A 16,829-nucleotide genomic window follows, 5' to 3' on the forward strand; every position below is an offset into this window, starting at 1 on the left:
TTTGGGATCATAGTGTATATCTACTTCTTTCACCTTACAGTATTTCACAAACATTATTTAGTTCTGAAAATATCATACAACAGGACTTGTAGTTACCTAACAGAGTTTTGTCATATGGACAAATCATACTGTATTTAACAAAGGTAATATATTAAAAGCTTAATTTTTTCCAATTTAAATTCTTATGTTAAAAATCAAAATACCTGATGGAAGAGCAAATGTTATGCATAACTGTGTGTGTCAACTTGACCTTTTAATTTCAAGAGGAGTCCTGGTGCCACATATCCAAGATGCATCCAGAAACGCTGGAGAAGCTGGCCACATGCACCCTCAGCGGCAGTGGAGAAGACACACAACTACCCCTGAAAGAGTTGCTCTTAAAGGCCTATTGCTGTAGAAATCCAGGGTGGAGTGGTGGACTCATAGAACACAAGAATTTCAAATCTTCCGTTGTATTCTATATGTGCAAAAAGCAACAGCAAAGGGAAAGGGGAGGATTCTGACAACTGTAAAAAGTCACCTGAAGGTGGTCTTATTACTAGAACCTGTCTGTGAGATATAAAACCCTATTTAGAACATTACCCAATTAACCTTCCATCAGGAAGGAGTTTCGATGCAAAAATGTGACCAATCAATTTAAACACGTGAAGAACCAAATCATAGAGGGCTGTTTATCCAGATTCATCCAGCAAGTGGGTCTTTTCATTTATAATAGCTTATATTCAAAATTCCACCCACTCTTTTCTTTTTCCTAAGAAGGGCTCTGCCATCTGGTTTAGGGCTTTTGGCCCCAGGAAAGTACGATTTTCACTTTTGCCATAACTGATTAGATTAACTGGCTCAAGCTAACTTGGCTGGAGATTTTCCTAAAATCTGTAATAGAGTCAGTTGGTCTCTTATATAAATTGATATACCTTTATACTGGTTTAAGAAAAAAGAGATTTATTTTTGGTGATTCTAGGAATTGAACGTGGGGCCTCACCCATGCTAGGAAAATTTTATAGTGTTGGGTACATCCTCAGACTTTTTATTTATTTATTTTGAGAAGGGATCTGTTTAAGTTGCCTTGGCTGGGTTTCAACGTGTGATCTTCCTGCCTCAGCCTCCCTAGGACCTCTGATTACAGGTACATGCTAATACACCCAGCTTTTTAAAAAGTACCTAAGCTATTTTAGGAGAGATTTGGGTACAGGTGTGATGTGATCAAGAACTCAAATGATGTCATCAGGATTCAAGTCTTGGCTTTGCTTCCTCTGACTTGGCTCAGTCTTGGAGCTGACCACTCTCGTGGTGGAGCAGTAGATGAGGCATGGTGACCACTGTTGTCCCTGGCTTGCCTCACTGAGAAGATCGGGGAGGAGGGGGAGTGAGTGTGTTTCCCAACATTATAGGCACATCTTCCCTGGATTCACTGCAACTAGATGTATTTCAGTTCAACACCCTGCCCTGAGTGATTACATACAACCAGGCGACAAAATCCCCTGATCAAAGGAAGCCAATTTGCAGTTTCCTCAGGAGCTGAGGATGAGGTCCATTCCTCACACACTGCATGTCCAAGAAATTAGAACACTTTCAGAGACAACGCATACATCCCACTGAGAGAGTGAACAAATATCCACCAACGTCTCCACGTCATTTGGGACTCACTTGTTGATTGTGATGGGGTGAATTTACCAAATGGGTGAAGCAGTGGTACAGAGAGAAGAATGCTCAGAGGACTGAAAGCCAGGGAGAGAAATAAGGAAAGATGCTAATAGGTTTCTAATTGTTGCTTTTGGTTCTTTGCTAAGGGTCATTTCTATTCCTGATCTCTGTTCCCTGGAAAGTCCTCATGTCTTTATAATAAATGCACCTTTTTGTTTAAGATGTTTTGAGTAGTTACCAAGTGTGTAATCACATTTACACCTATAATGGCTTCTTTGGCAAAGATGTGGGCCTTCTATTTGATAGTCCTGTTTGTTCTATTAAAATTGATTGTATAAAGTGTCTTAGATTAAATATGCTAAGGAGGAGCAGGGTACAGCAGGAGCTGACTATGAACCTGAGACAGGCTGGCAATAGTTTATCAGGTGCATTTGATATGGGTGGAGGGAAGACATTTGACTCCATTTACTTAGCAGATATTTATCAGTTCCCTCAAGAATGCTGCAAAAAATCTTCAAAAGGGCCTTTCTTTCCCTCCCCTCTGCACCTTGGATGCGATGTTCTGTGAAATATGTTGACTTTTTTTTTTCTTTACAAAACCCATAAAAATGTCCTGGTTGCCATGCAATGTTGTGACAAGCCCTAGTAGATTGTGTCAATCATATTGCTTTATGTTACATTAAGTGACATATTGTAATGTGATTGATACAACATGGGATGACACATCATAATGAGAAATATCATCTGGAAAATAGAAAAACAGCGGAGGACTTGAAGCCATTTCTAATTTTCCTTTTTGAATAAGATAGAGGAAAAGATCCCCTTGGTCATGATGACTATCTGGGGAAGGGTACAGGTCTTACTGGGTTTCTTCACATTACCCTTTTGATATGTAATTAACAGATGATGTGGAAAACATTTGAATTTTTAGAGGATAGGTAGACTCAGTTGTTTTTTGTTTTGTTTTGTTTTTTTTTCCCAGTACCGGGAATCGAACTCATGACCTTGTGCTTGCCAGGCAGGCACCGTGCAGCTGAGCTAAACCCCCAGCCCCTAGACTCAGGTTTAACTGAATATCTCTAAACCCATTTTACAGTCTTTTAGTATTATTATCTTTCCATGCACTAAAATTATTTTCGTAACTTCTATATTAAAAAACTCTTTCTTCCCAATCCTTGCTCATAGTCCCTGCTTTAAAATGTTGGATATTTCTTTCTCTGGTTCTACAAAGACTGAAGAAAAAACACCTTTTGCACTTCATTGTCATTAAGTTATTTATTTATTTATTCATTTATTCTTTGTCTTTTTTTGAGACAGGGTCTCACTGTGCAGTTCAGGCTGGCCTTGAGCTCACTTTGTAGCCCAGGCTGGTCGGAACTTGCAACGATCGTCCCCCTTCAGCCTCCCAAGTGTTGGGATTACAGCCATGTGCCACCAAGCCCGGCTGTCAGTAAATATCCTAAAGGGTAATAATATCTTTTAAAATTTTTACTGCAAGTCCAAAGTCTTACACAATTCCTGGCCCATAGAAGCACTTAGGGATTGTTCATTGAGTGAATTTCTGAACAGTCTTCATTGCTATGTGCAGTTATTGAGAGGTAGTTAATAAAATATAGTAAAAAATCCACGCTTTAGTTTCCTAGGGCTATCATAGCAAGTCATCATAAACACAGAGCTGTTAAATAGCAGAAATTTGTTCTTTCAAAATTCTAGAGGACAGAAGTCCAAATTCAAAGTGTTGTCAGTGCCACAGTCCCACTGAAGCCCTCAGAGGAGAGGAGACTACTTCCTCATTTCTTCCGGGTTTTGTTCACTCCAGGCATTTCTTAGGTTGAGGCTACATAGCTACACTCTTGTCTTACCTTCACCTGGACTTCTTTGTCTCTTGTGTTTTATCTTCTTCTTATAAGGACATTAGATTTAGGACTCACATTGAGTCCACAATGATCTCTTAGGAAGATCTTTAGCAGAATTACACCTGAGAAAAACCTTTCCCTTCTTTCCCCCTAAATAAGGTCACATTCAGAACTTCTAGTGTACATATCTTTAAGTTGGCCACCAACCCAGCACACCCCAGCTCATCAAAATAGTAAGTAGATGAGGCTATGCTGAAGAATTGACATTTTTGGTTTATGGTTGCATAAAATATTTTTACTTTAATCTATATTTAAAATATCTTCCATTTACTTTCCTATCTTACTAATCATGGTATAATAGACACAATTACATGTTTCTTAATCATAGGTATCTTTACAATGTCACAGGGGTCTCAGTTTGAATATGAGTTTATGTGACATAGATATAGAGACCAGGAAAAGTTGAGATGACTTTATACAGAGTCTAAATGTCCTTTAAAAACAAACTGCCTTCATACCCTCCCTACATGTGTTGTGAAATGTATTCTGCGTGCCTTTTGTTTCAGTAAATGTAGGGAGAGATTCTGAGTGGTTGATGATTTTGAATAGATGGGATACCACCCAGTTTCCTTACATGTGGGTGTTATTCCTGTTGTTCCAGTTGGCACTCGTATCCGCCTACAGACACAGGACTTCAAAGAGGAGAGAAATGAACATTTGAGGTGACCAGGGGAGGTCCTAAGAGAGGAAAAAGTGATGTGAAAAGAAAACAAGCCACTGAGAACACAGTGTGCCTGAAAGTTCTGCCTCAGGACCAATTTTCAAAATACTCCTTGTCCTCCAAGTAACACGGAGCTGGAGTCTTACAATCAGGTGCCGCTTAATCCTGTTGGAAAATATGTTTCTGTCCTTTTTTTTTTTTTTTTCTTAGAGGAAAGCACTATCACCATAGACTTATATTAGCTTTTTCTGTCTTTGTTCAATATCTTGCGGCTGTATAGAGTAATTTAATAAATCAAAATCATCGTTTTCAATTTTCATTGTGGCTACACTGGTGTTCTTTTGAGTGGAGTTCAATTATTGAGATGGCATATATTACTCTGAATCATTTTACAGCTCAATCAATACACACATCTTCATAATAAATATTGATGCTCCTTGGATGCCTATGCCAATGTCCCGTACGTTCAGCATAGCTGTTATGATTCAGGCAGTTTTGAGTAATTAATATTTTTTATTTTATTCGTGCACTGAACTCCGTAACTCACACCCGATTGTGGCCCTTCCAGACGGGAAGAGAAATTCTGAAGCAAATGAATCATCCAGAAATCTATTACACCAGAAACTCTTCAAAAAATTGAGATCTGAAATTTGTTGTTTGTGAGAATCCACTTACATAAAATAAGCAGATTCAACTCATTGGAAAAAAACCAATAGCCTAATTGCCTTAGTCTTGGAAAATAACCATCACAGAAGAAATACGATGTTTTCCCAGCAGGTTTACAAAATGGAAAGTCTTAACTTGACTAAATCATGCAAGAAATGCCAAAAATTTCTAAGAAGGAAATTGTAGGTACTTGGAGAGTGTCTCTTGAAGATGTAATAAAAACAGAATATCTGATGTTTCAAGGATTGTGATTAATACATTTGTTAAATAAGATTCTTAAATAATATCATATTTGATTGTATTTTTACAGTCAGATATGATCAGCGATTTACCTCAACGTTCAGTACATGGTGACCTATTTGTGAGCAAATGGATAATATATCTGATTTTTAAAAACATTTTAGTTCCCATTAAGAGCTCGAGCATAAGCGTGTGTGTGTGTATGTGTGTGTGTGTGTATGCACTTACATGAATTTTCAGGTTCTAACCCACACCTTCACAAACATAGAATCACTAGCTCCCTCACAAAGGGCTCTTATAATCTGCTATTTACATATTAATTATAACCTGTATATTATATCTGCCCACCTGAAAACAAACATCCAGGTATTCCTTTTTATTTTTATTTGTTTGGTTTGTTTTGTTGTTGTTGTTAACTCTTTGGAACTCAGAGCACTGACAAAGTCATGTTAGTAGGGGAAAAAAATCAGAGAAAAGTAGAATAGTTTTTGAAAGAGGCTGTGTGTTATTTAATCTTGACTGTCAACTTGACTGGCTTGAAAGACTGCCAGGGGATTTGTACAGCATACTTCTAAGTGTGCCTGAGTGGGTCATGGGAACAGGACCTTGGGGACTACATCCAGTCCGTGGCCCTTTCCTTTTCTGCTTCCTGCTTCCTGGCTGCCATGCTACAGCAGCTTTCCTCTGTCATAACTTTCCATTGTGATACTTGTGTCGTGGAGCCAGCAAACCACGGACCGCAACCCCTGAAACTGTGAGCCAGAATATATCTTTCCTCATTTAAATTGGTGTCGAGTGTTTTGTCTCAGCAATGGAAAGCTGACCAATACAAGGCAAGAGGCTAAATTATGTGACCAGTGGAATTTTTGTTTGATTTCTAATATGGAGGGTTATTCCCAAATTCTGAGAAACAGTTGTGTCTTTTCATCATGCTTCTAGGGCCAAGCATGTACACTCCAAAGGGTTATTTTAAAGTGTCTGTACAGTGGCTTCTCCAGTCAGTTTGTATCAGGTATTATCCCAGTGATTTTATTTTATTTTTGTAACCTGAGCTAGATTTCAGTGCCAATTTATTACTTTCATGAGAATTTTCTTGCCAGGAGTTGTATAATGAAAAAGACAAACCATTTGCACATTTAGGAATAATGGAGCAGTGTTGTCTTGTAACTGAGATCTTCAGAGTTGCCCCTGCCTAGAGCCTGAGCTTACCTCTTTTTGGTACAATTTATTACAAACCTTTCTCAGGTGCAGTTTTTAAAAAACACATTTTAATTTTCTTACTTATTTTTATTTAATTTGGTCCCAAGATTATAAAGTAATGCTGCTTAGAGTCAGAAAATTTTAAGTAAGTAAATGAAAGCTTTGAGTATAAATTTGAGTCATCTGAGTTGCTTTACTTCTGTGTATATATTTGTGCTGGTAATTTGATAACAGCACTGAATGAAGCAAGTGAACAATGATCAAAATATGAGGAGTGTGCATGGCACATTCAGACCTTATCAGCTCCAGAATCAGTTATCTGTTTGAAGAAAATTACATTGCATCTGTCAATAGACTTAATAACTCAGGGCCTGCGATTTGATAATGGATAATCACAGAAATTCAGGAAGCTAGACCATATGCCATTCCAGTTTTCTATTCTCTTATTCACCTTAATTTTCTAGATGAGTGAAATTATCTAGTCCTGGACTCAAAACGGCACACATGGAAATAGGGCCTGCAGGAATCTAGCCGCTCCCCACATCAGTCCTGCACAGGTTGTAGCTGCCGGGTTATGTCTGCAACTCTGGCATCTAATTGAAACAGGCAGAGTTTGGAAAATTGTAAACCTAGACAATGCATGTGAATAATGGTTGGAAAATTATTTTTTAAAAAAGGTGGATGTGGAACAGCTGAAGGAATTAGCTATCAGGAAACAGTGAGACTGGGGAGGGCAAGGATTCAGGGTTAGAGGAACAAATGTGCACCTCCATATATAAACCATGAGGGACAGGAACTAAATGGTAGACATTACTTAGGGAAATATTTTCCTGGAAGCAGAGACTCTCTCACGGCCCCTCATTCCTATTGATCTGGGAAGCAGTTTCTGCTTACAGAACCATTTCTCTCTTCTCACCTAATATGGTTACTGTATCGGTGATAATTTTGGCTATAAGCATTAGATGACTTAATGTCAGTGATTTAAACAAATAGGTGGGTCTTGATCTCACATATCAAGAAGAACATTGCAGGCAGTTTGTGGGATGGATATGGCTGCTCAGTGAGGTCAGTGGGGTTCAAGCTCTTTTCACCTTTCTACAGAGCCCTCTGTACCATGGCCCTTGTTCTCATGCTTATTAGTTGGAGTGGGCACTGCATCTGTACGTCATCATCTCCCTGCACACAAGGATTAGCACCTGCTCCTTCACATCAGGAGCAAACCTGCCCCCGACATTCCCAGGAGATATTTATTCTCATCTCATTACCCCCAGTGGTATCACACAGACATGTGGACTTCTACGGAAGCTAGATAAGTGAGCATCTCACTTGGAGCTGGCATTTTGCTACCTGAAAACAATTCAGTCATGAAGAAGGAAGGAGGAAACAATGTATGTCATTTGGGCAATGAGCAGGGAGTGCCCCAACCATTCACCTAAGATTTATAGAGGAGGAAAAATGTTAGGCAACTGCACCATTACCATGGGGAGGTGTGGTCCAAGTAATACTGATAGTGAGGGTCACTTGCTCACTGTTCATCTATCTTTATGTGCTCTCTTAATATGAATGGGTTGGAAGTTTTTAAAATTTGTATCAAGTCAAGCAAGACCATAGTGAGATACCATGGAGAGCTGATTCAGCTGGAACGGGAAACCAAATCAAATCTGACTCTTGGCTGAGAATTACCCCCTAGATTTATAAGGTTCTATATAAACTGAGCTTCTCTCTCCGTGTGTGTCTTTCTGTGTCTCTGTCTTGTCTCTGTCTCTGTCTCTGTCTCTTTCTCTCTCTCTCTTCTCTGTTGTACTGATTTTTTTGCAGCTCTTGTTTCTGTGGCTGAAAGTAAGAATGTTCTTGGAGGAAGAGGACACCTTGCTGAAATAAGAACACATTACCTTTTAATTTAGATAAGAACATAAAAACAAGACAGCTCACAAGGTGTACTTTTTATCTATACTACATTTTATTTTCCTCCCAGACAAGTCCATTGGACTCACATCAAACAAATCCCCAGGAAGCTAGAAAGGGAAGTTGGCAGCAGATCTCTTCATGCTATTTTGATGATACGAACCCTGAGATTCAAAGGCTTTGTCCTGAGTCACACAGCAGTAATCACCACTGAAAATAATCCTGCAACACTCTCCACCTGGCCAAATTGCCTTGCTGTGAATGGATATCTCTTGGAATGCTGAATCAGGACATCAAATGCAAATGCGATGATTTTTCAAGTGGAGAATTTTTGGAGAACTGGATTCCTTAAGTGGAGAATTAGACTGTGTAAATGGAAAGTCAGAAGATCTGCAGGAAGCTTGGCTTTTATTGGTAGATTCATGATTGTCTCATGATGCCACCATTTTTGATACTACATCTTTTACCCACGAAGGAACTTGCTTCCATATTTGGAATTTGGATGCCGCATAATTGCACTTAATCATTAAATTGCTGTGCAATGGCATTCAAAGCTATGTGTGAATACCCTGCTATCTTACTTTCATTTATTCATTCTTTAAACATCTATTTATGGCAGCATCTATGAAGCTGTTGACATAGTTTTACCTGATAAGAATGTGAGACACATGAGGTTGTAGTCTAAAGGGCATCTATTCTACGAAAGAGGAGATACAAATAGCAAACTAAATCATTAGTCCTTTAAATGAGCCGAACTTGAGAGTCAAGAAGCAGAAGATGAAACTTCATAATTTTTTCCTTCATAGTTCCGTTGAACCCAATTCTTAGACTATTTCATTCTTGTCCTATGAATGAAACCTTGAGCTAGTACATAATTTTATTAGTCAGTTGGTCACAAAGTCTCCAAAATATTTGAAGGAAATTGCTCTCAGTTGAGAATAAGGCAGACAGACATCAGAGGAGAAACAGATCATGGTGTCTCTTTCTAACAATCACAGCTCTCTCTAACTTTTATGTCTTATCCTGGCTACTTAGTACAGGTAGCACTCACACCCTCAATCCTAGTGCTCTTTCTCCTAGCATTGCACCCTATTAATTCCAGCATTACACACTCTAAAGTCAGCCACCAAAAAGGTTTGAAGTCCTTAAACTTCTTTTACACATCCTAATTCTAAGCAAGACTCCTTATAGAGTCTGCCTGTGAACAATCACTGGACTGAGAAGTGTGCTGATGAAACAGGAAAGACCACGAAGAACAGGAATGTAAGTGCTTTGTGTCTCTCGGGGAGGGACATGTCAGGTCTTGCGTACAGCCTGGAAGAAGTGATAGGGGTGGATGGTTCTCTGTTGGTCAGGAAAATGCACCACCCTTTGACAGCCTCGAGCTCCTGGGCCACCCTGACATTTGTCTCTAGTTTCACCACAGCAGGCTTTGTTCCCTTCATGACAACAGATGCCTGTCTTGACACCCTATTCATGGTACTGTCACCTGCCTAGAGAGGTGATGAGTTGGGCAACTTTTCTTCCACTTGCACGCTTGAGTTCTTTCAGACTAGATTCAAAACAACTTCAGGGGATTCATTCAATAGCAAGGATCCTATTTGACTTAGATTTGTTTCTTTTCCTTCCTTTCTCAGCAAACGGTAAATTACTCCCTTGTCCTTTAAGGCACCAGGACTTTCTTCCCCAGGCATTCCCTGCTTTCCACAGGCAGCAGACTGGGTTGGCCACAGGCCTCCTTCTTGGCTCTGCTTTGCCAGCATGCTACTTGCAATTTCTCTAAAGACAGCGCTGGTTTTTTCAAGGCAAATGAAACTTCATGGACCATTTCTTCCCACTTTCCTAGAAGCGAAGGCCGGCACAGGGGAGGGAGTGGGAAATATACAGAGGCAGAAAGTCACTTCTCAGCACTGGAGGAAGAAAGTGCTGACCCAGCTCAGGGGCACTGGGACTCTGAGCCCTATTCTAAGCAGATGCAAAGCTGCACGTGTGTGCACATTCATCACACAGCTCCTGAGTGCAGGTAGGAGAGGATTTTCTGTGATGAAATCTCAGTGTGAGAAATGTAGCAATCCACCAGTCTCTCTCTCCCTCTCTTTCCCTCTGTCTCTCCCTCTGTCCCTCTCACTCTTTCCCCAGCTCTTGATCTCTTTTTAAAAACATGAGCAGATATTTTTCATTTGTAGCCCAGATGCTACTATTTTTCTGTTATTTGCACTTAGTGAGTTGAAATGCAACAGATGTTTGAAAAAGGTTTAGAACAAAATTCCTCATTAGGGACCATGACAAATAAATTACACACCTAACTTTCGAGCCTTTGTTTGCTCAGACTTTTGGCTGATTTTTTCAGGGTGAAGAGGAGAAAGAAGAATAATAAAATGACAATGAGAAGAATATTATAGTAATCATGATTATTGACTGAGCTAGGACTTTTAGCTGCTTTATAAATTTCCCACCTGTTATTGTATTCGATACTCAGAGTTACCCCAGGGGGCAAGAGTATTGCATTTATTTAACATATGAAGTAATTGAAGCACAAACAGGATGAAAGGCTTGATTAAAAGTTAGGCAAATCTACCTCTGAAGATGAGAGTGTGAACATTTCATGGAGCCTTATAGCTTTTGTAGAGAGAGGGAGGGAGGGAGACAGAGAGAGAGAGATTTGAAATGAATTCTTTCAATACCAAATGTCCTAGACTTTACCAATAAGAGGTCCCTATAATGTAGCATTCCCACTTGGCTGGACTTTAATTTTCCCCTTGTTATTTCTGTACATTTCCGGGCATGTCTCACAGATAAATGCCAATAGTTTTTGTTCCTTCTTCCTTCTTTTTTCTTTTTTTTTTTTTTTACTACCCTAAATTGTTTATTAGGTGTGAATTTTACAGACATTACTTAAATTCCTGGTAACAATAGAACTGGAGAGCGTAGCTCCTCCTCCAAGCTCAGGGGAGAATCACCAATAGTGCAGTGGAACATCCCCTTCAAGGCCCCGACCCTTGTGGCCTGCAGATGTCAGCCCGTGCATATTTCTGGGTGTGCCAGCTGGTTTGGTGTCAGGATTTCTCCTGATAGCTCTGTGAACTGGAGGATGACCTCAAAGAGCACCCATAACTCTACATTGATGCAGAATTCAAGATTCTCAGAGTTCCACATTCAGGCTCAATCTTCAGCCACAGACTTCAGGCTCTGAGTGAAGCTGAGCTGCTTAACAGCATCGTGGACAGACTGGCCATAGTTTGTACCCTTAGGAGTGGGCATTTGAAGGCGCTATGGTGCACATGAACTGCTGGGCCTTGTATCCCAGTCAGCAAGCTTTCCTGAGCGGGATGTGGGGCAGGGTGCCCGGTAGAGAGCAGAGAGCTGGTCATACTGACAGAAGCATATTACATAAGATGGCTTTTCCCTCCATAGATCCTGGATATACTTGCATACACTTATCTTGACTTTTCTCCCTAACATTTTAAAAAATTATAGTACAACTGATAAAATTCGCCTTAACCATTTCTAAGGGCCCAGTTTTATACTGTTAAGTATATTCACTTTATTGTGCAGCAGATTTCTAGAACTCTTCATCTTGCAAAACTGAACTGCTATATCCATTAAAATTTATATTTTATTTTTGTCCCTCCCTTTGCCCCTGGTAACTACTATTCTACCTTCTGTCCCTATGAGTTTATCTACTCTAAGTAGAATTACACAATGCTTGTGTGATTGTGTTGGTGTGACTTTATTTCATTTAGCATAATATCCTCTAGTTTCATCCTTGTTGTAGCATATGTTAGAAGTTCTTTCCTTTTTTAAGGCTGAGTAATATTTCACTGAATGTATAAATCACATTTTATGTTTAGTTTCTAAGAAGAAACTTAGATTTCTTCTTCCTTTGGCCTATTATGAGTAATGTTACTTTGAACACATATTCTTGGCATTTTTTAAAAAACTTAATCATATTCTCAATTAAGAACTTATTTGTAGTTTTTTTAAGAAAGGGGGTTCTTGCACCTTCCGTTAGAAGGTAAGACCATAGATTTCCATATGTTTCGAATCCTGCTACGCTCCCAGACTCTAGAATAGTATTTAGAATGAAATAGGTTCTCAACAATATTTATGAAGCAGATCTGAAAGTAGGAGAAGACCACAAGGTTTAAAAAAATGCTTTTGGAGAAAGTAGAATAACCAACATGGTACTGAAATGTCTCTCAATATGAGAATTTACAGACTCCAATCTTCTCGTCACCCAAAGACCAAGTGCCTATCTTCCTTCAAAAGTCAGCTTCTATTCATGGTGCTAAAAGTTGTGCATGTAAGGTGAGCTTTTCCCAAGGTTGCTTATGAGGTTTGTAAGCTGAATTTCTCCAGCAGCAGAACCGTTTTTCATTGCCGCACTGCGTTGGACACCTTCCACAATCCTCACGTCAAAATTCATGTGTGAAGCGGAGTTAATCTTGAAGGAAAGAGGAAGAGTACAAAGCAAATAAAAATTCTTGCCTGGATTCATGCCCTGATTTTTTCTTATACTCCATAGGGTATAGCCCCTTAATGATCTACAACCTAAACAATGAGAAGGCATAAATTATGAGCCTGTTTTCCTCTAATAATTATTACCGAAACTGAACCCTGGTGGGAACTAGAATCACTTTCCATATCATCAAAGATATAATCAAAGCATAGATAGCTGTGGTCAAATTCTTTGAAAATTGGTCACTGAGAGGTCTTTTTACTCAAACTGTGGTATGGGTAGAGGCAACAGGTGCAGCAACACCTAGGAATTTCTTAGATTGCAAAATGCTCTGGCCTGTCCCCACCTGGTCAGTCAGAATCTGCCTTTAAAAAGATCCCCAAGGGACTCAACTGCATCTGAAAGTGTGAAAAGCATTGGCTTCTTCATTCATCTAGACAACAGCATTCCTCTCCAAATTTTAGGAAGGTTTACTCTTGTTGCAATTTTAGAGACTAAACATTATCCTAGTCCATGAAAGTAATTTCTGAACCATGATGCTTTAATATGACTGCTAGCTGAGTGTAGTGGTGCCCACTTATAATCCCAGCAGGTTGGGGTTGAGGTAAGAGGATTGTAAGCTTCAGGACAGCCTGGGCTACGTCACAAGTTCAAGGCTATCCTGAATTCCACAGTAAGGTCCTGTTTCAAACTAACAATATTGATTGTATATATATATATATATATATATATACACACACACACACACACACACTTGATCTTAGCCAAAAGGCCAAGAAGCGATTCATGACACTATATACATATATGAACATGAATACAATAGTTATTTCACATTTTCTCAGAAAATCCAGTGCATTTTTAAAAGGTCTACAATTTTCAGAGTACAGAAGTTTTTGAAATCATATTAGAATTCAAGAGTCCTTGCTAGTTAAGATTCAGTAGTAAATCTCAGAAAAGAACTTAAAATGCAGCAAAAGCAAAAATAGTGCTTCAGATTTTAAGTATCTGCTCTTTTTTTCTCAGAATACTTAAGTCTCTGTTGGATATTTTCAACTTACAGAAAGGCAAGAGGTTCAAGTGGATTCATGCCATCCAAGTGCCTGTTTCCCTTCCCCTTAGTCTAAATCCCAACAGAATGTATCTCTAAATGCTTTCATTTGTGTTACATCCCTCCTATTACCACTTCTCTGTTTCTTTTGTTTGTCTGGTTGGTTTTTGGTACCAGAAATTGAACACATAACCTTACACGTGCCAGGCACTGTGCCGCTAAGCTACATACTCCGCCCTCTGAGTCTTATATTTAGAGCCCAATTTCAAGTTCAACTGTCTCTTAATTTTATTCATTTCAGATTATTCCCACTCCTTCTCCATCTGAATTATAGGTGAACTTGGGAGAACCATGCACACACTCACATGAACATACACAATTAACAAAAAATTTCTCTCTACGGAGCTCAGCAACCAAATCAAATCAGTTATCAGACTAGCCATCTTTAGCTTGCTGATTTCATTCTTCATTACTGAAATAATTTCTGTGGGATATATTGTTCATAAGACCTAACTGAGATAGAAATAGCTTGAGGCTAATAGTTTAAAAAATAGTTTACATTAGACAACTCACGCTGATGAACTTGTTTTTGTTTTTAATTTGTCCTAACGCATTATTCCTTGATCTTTCTGCATTTTTGTGGAAACAAGAGACCCAATGCATCAGAATATGAAGTTTAAAAATCATAACAGGTTAGCTTCATAAGATAGATGGGGAAATGAAGGGTTAGAAAATTTAAATGATGCACCAAAGTTGCACAGCTTGTTGGTGTCAAACTGAGAGAGAATCTCACTGTGTTAACAGACAGGTGTACTGCCTGCCAACCCGGAAACTGGATGCATTTTATTTACACATATGAGCAAGAATGCACCAAGAGCCTCCCACTTCGCTTGCTGGTTGTTACCTCTAGCTGTTGGAATCATCCAATACCTTCAACATGAAGCTATTTCAAAATAAGCAAATAGTATTGGAGACCTCTATAGCTAGTCATGTTAATAGTAGGCTGAAATTGATCCTGAAATATCCTACGATGTATCGGTGTCCTCTCCCAGGAAGCGCCTCTGTGGCACTGTGATTTTTTGTAAACCACTCTTTCCTTTCTCTGTTGCCTTGAAGTCAAGGCACAGAAAAACCAGGCAGGCTGCCTCAATTTGGACCAAATGACCTGTGTAATAGCAGTAGTTACAATTGATTCCAGAGGACACACACTCTTTGCTTCTTCCATTTCTACGTTATGAGGCAAATAGAAAAAAGAATGAATATTTGGGGCAGGGAGTGAAAAAAAATCGCCAATTGTTTCCCTGGATGGGCACCAGAATAGATGTATGAGCCCTTAACCCGGGCAGATTACAGCGCTTTTGACAGTAATAGAGCCAGGATCAGACATCCCAATTCTAAGAGTATCATTAAAGACTGCACCATCGGGGGTTCTTAGCATTAATCACAAGTGATTATGAGGGCCTTGCTGTGTTGTATCTTTCATGCATACAGACTTGAAAACTTCCCATGAAAAATGATGGAAAGGGCTGAATCATAAAATAATGAAAGTTAACTGCTGCTTCAGGACAGCTGTTCAGTGTTGGAGAAACACAGTTTAAGGGGGATAGGGAGGGGGCGAGAAAGACAGAGAGATCAAGGGAGAATGAGAGAGCTTAGCTCTGTTTAGATTAAAGTGATGTGTTTCACGTTCTAGAATTGATTTTTTAAAATTTGGGTTCTATTTGAAAAAGGAAATATCTTGATGTCAAATATGGCCAAGTAAAAGGCCAATCAAATTCCAAGTTTAGAATTTCAGATTACAAAGAAGTCAGAGATGCGGTTTCCAATTTACACAGGCGAGCGAGGAGCACGTCTCCACACTCACGTGCTTCACGTTTGCCGCCACGGCAGGCACCCTGCCCAGGTGGTGACTGGATTGAAGATTCTAGCAGCATATGTCTAGTGTGAGGGTGGCATCAGAGCTCCTCCACACTGGAGGAGGCTAAGACTACCCGGGAAAGATGTGAGTGTGCAGGGAAGACACTGAACACTTTTCAAATCATTTTTTTCAAAATAAATAAACCATGGATCCCATATTTGGTACTGTAGAATTGGCTCAAGAATCCTGCTGTAGATATTTGCAGAAAATTTAATTACAAATAAAATGAATTTTTTTTGTCATTTATGATTGACCCAATATCCTGTATTCCTTTCCAAATTGTAGACTCTTCACCTTCCAGGCTTGTGAGTGCCCCATGGAGTTTAAGATTTAGGCTCATACCATTTTCTTCTTGGCAGTACCGGGGATGGAACCCAGGACCATGGTCCTGCCTGTCAAATGCTGAGCTACATCCCCAGCCCTTTAAAAAATGTTTTTGCAACAGTCTTGCTCAGTTGTTCAAGTTGGCCTTGAACTTCAGACCCTTCTGCTTCAGTATTCTGAGTAACGGGGAGTATAGGCACAAGAGACCATGCCCGTGTCTCATCTGATTCATAATCAGTTATACTAAAACATTCAAAAATGTGGTTTAAGTCTTCTTAAATTTATGAAAAAGTAAAATTTTGTAATCAAATAGTAAGGGAATAATAATTGTTATTAGATTGTGTATCATTATTTTCAATGTAGTTACTCAGAGTAGAAGACATAATACAAAGATTCTTACAAAAAAGAAATAAACATAATAATGAAACTTTCTTTTCAATGAACTAAGATAAATGAAAACAATTTATGTTCATAAGTATAACTGTTCAACTGAATAATTTACAGGCTGTAACAAATGTATTTCCCCTTTAAAATGACGGCCTTTACTAAATATTTATGAGAATAAACTTCAAAAGATTATTGTTTACCTTAAGACTTTATAACCCAGAATTTTAAAAGGATCCCACTGATTTCTACCATCATTCTATGCCACTGAATCTTCCACATACAAGTGGACATAGGGAACTTCCCTGAAACTTGCTATTTACCATATACTATATTAAATCTCCCATCCAAGTGGTTTCTTTACTCATATATATCTTCTTGCTTACGCAAGAGCCAAAACATCTAACAACTTTTCTTTTTTTTTCTTCTTAACCCTAACCTTAATCCTAACCCTAATCGTAACC

At 39.0% G+C, this 16,829-nt stretch overlaps 1 long non-coding RNA gene across 3 annotated transcripts in view; it reads right to left on the reverse strand.

The window, feature by feature from the left end:
• Positions 1 to 16,829, reverse strand: part of LOC102024929 — a 52,056-nt gene that overhangs the window by 17,378 nt on the left and 17,849 nt on the right. For 2 of the 3 annotated variants that reach the window (XR_261072.2, XR_261073.2), the window contains one exon: positions 11,002 to 12,676. The exons of the other annotated variant lie outside the window; for it this stretch is intronic. This is a non-coding gene — a long non-coding RNA (uncharacterized LOC102024929). Of the gene's footprint in view, positions 1 to 11,001; positions 12,677 to 16,829 lie in introns of those variants that run through there. 3 annotated transcript variants of the gene reach the window in all.

This window comes from Chinchilla lanigera, unplaced genomic scaffold (genome assembly GCF_000276665.1).
Source record: "Chinchilla lanigera isolate Chin_1 unplaced genomic scaffold, ChiLan1.0 scaffold00023, whole genome shotgun sequence".
NCBI lineage: Eukaryota > Metazoa > Chordata > Mammalia > Rodentia > Chinchillidae > Chinchilla > Chinchilla lanigera.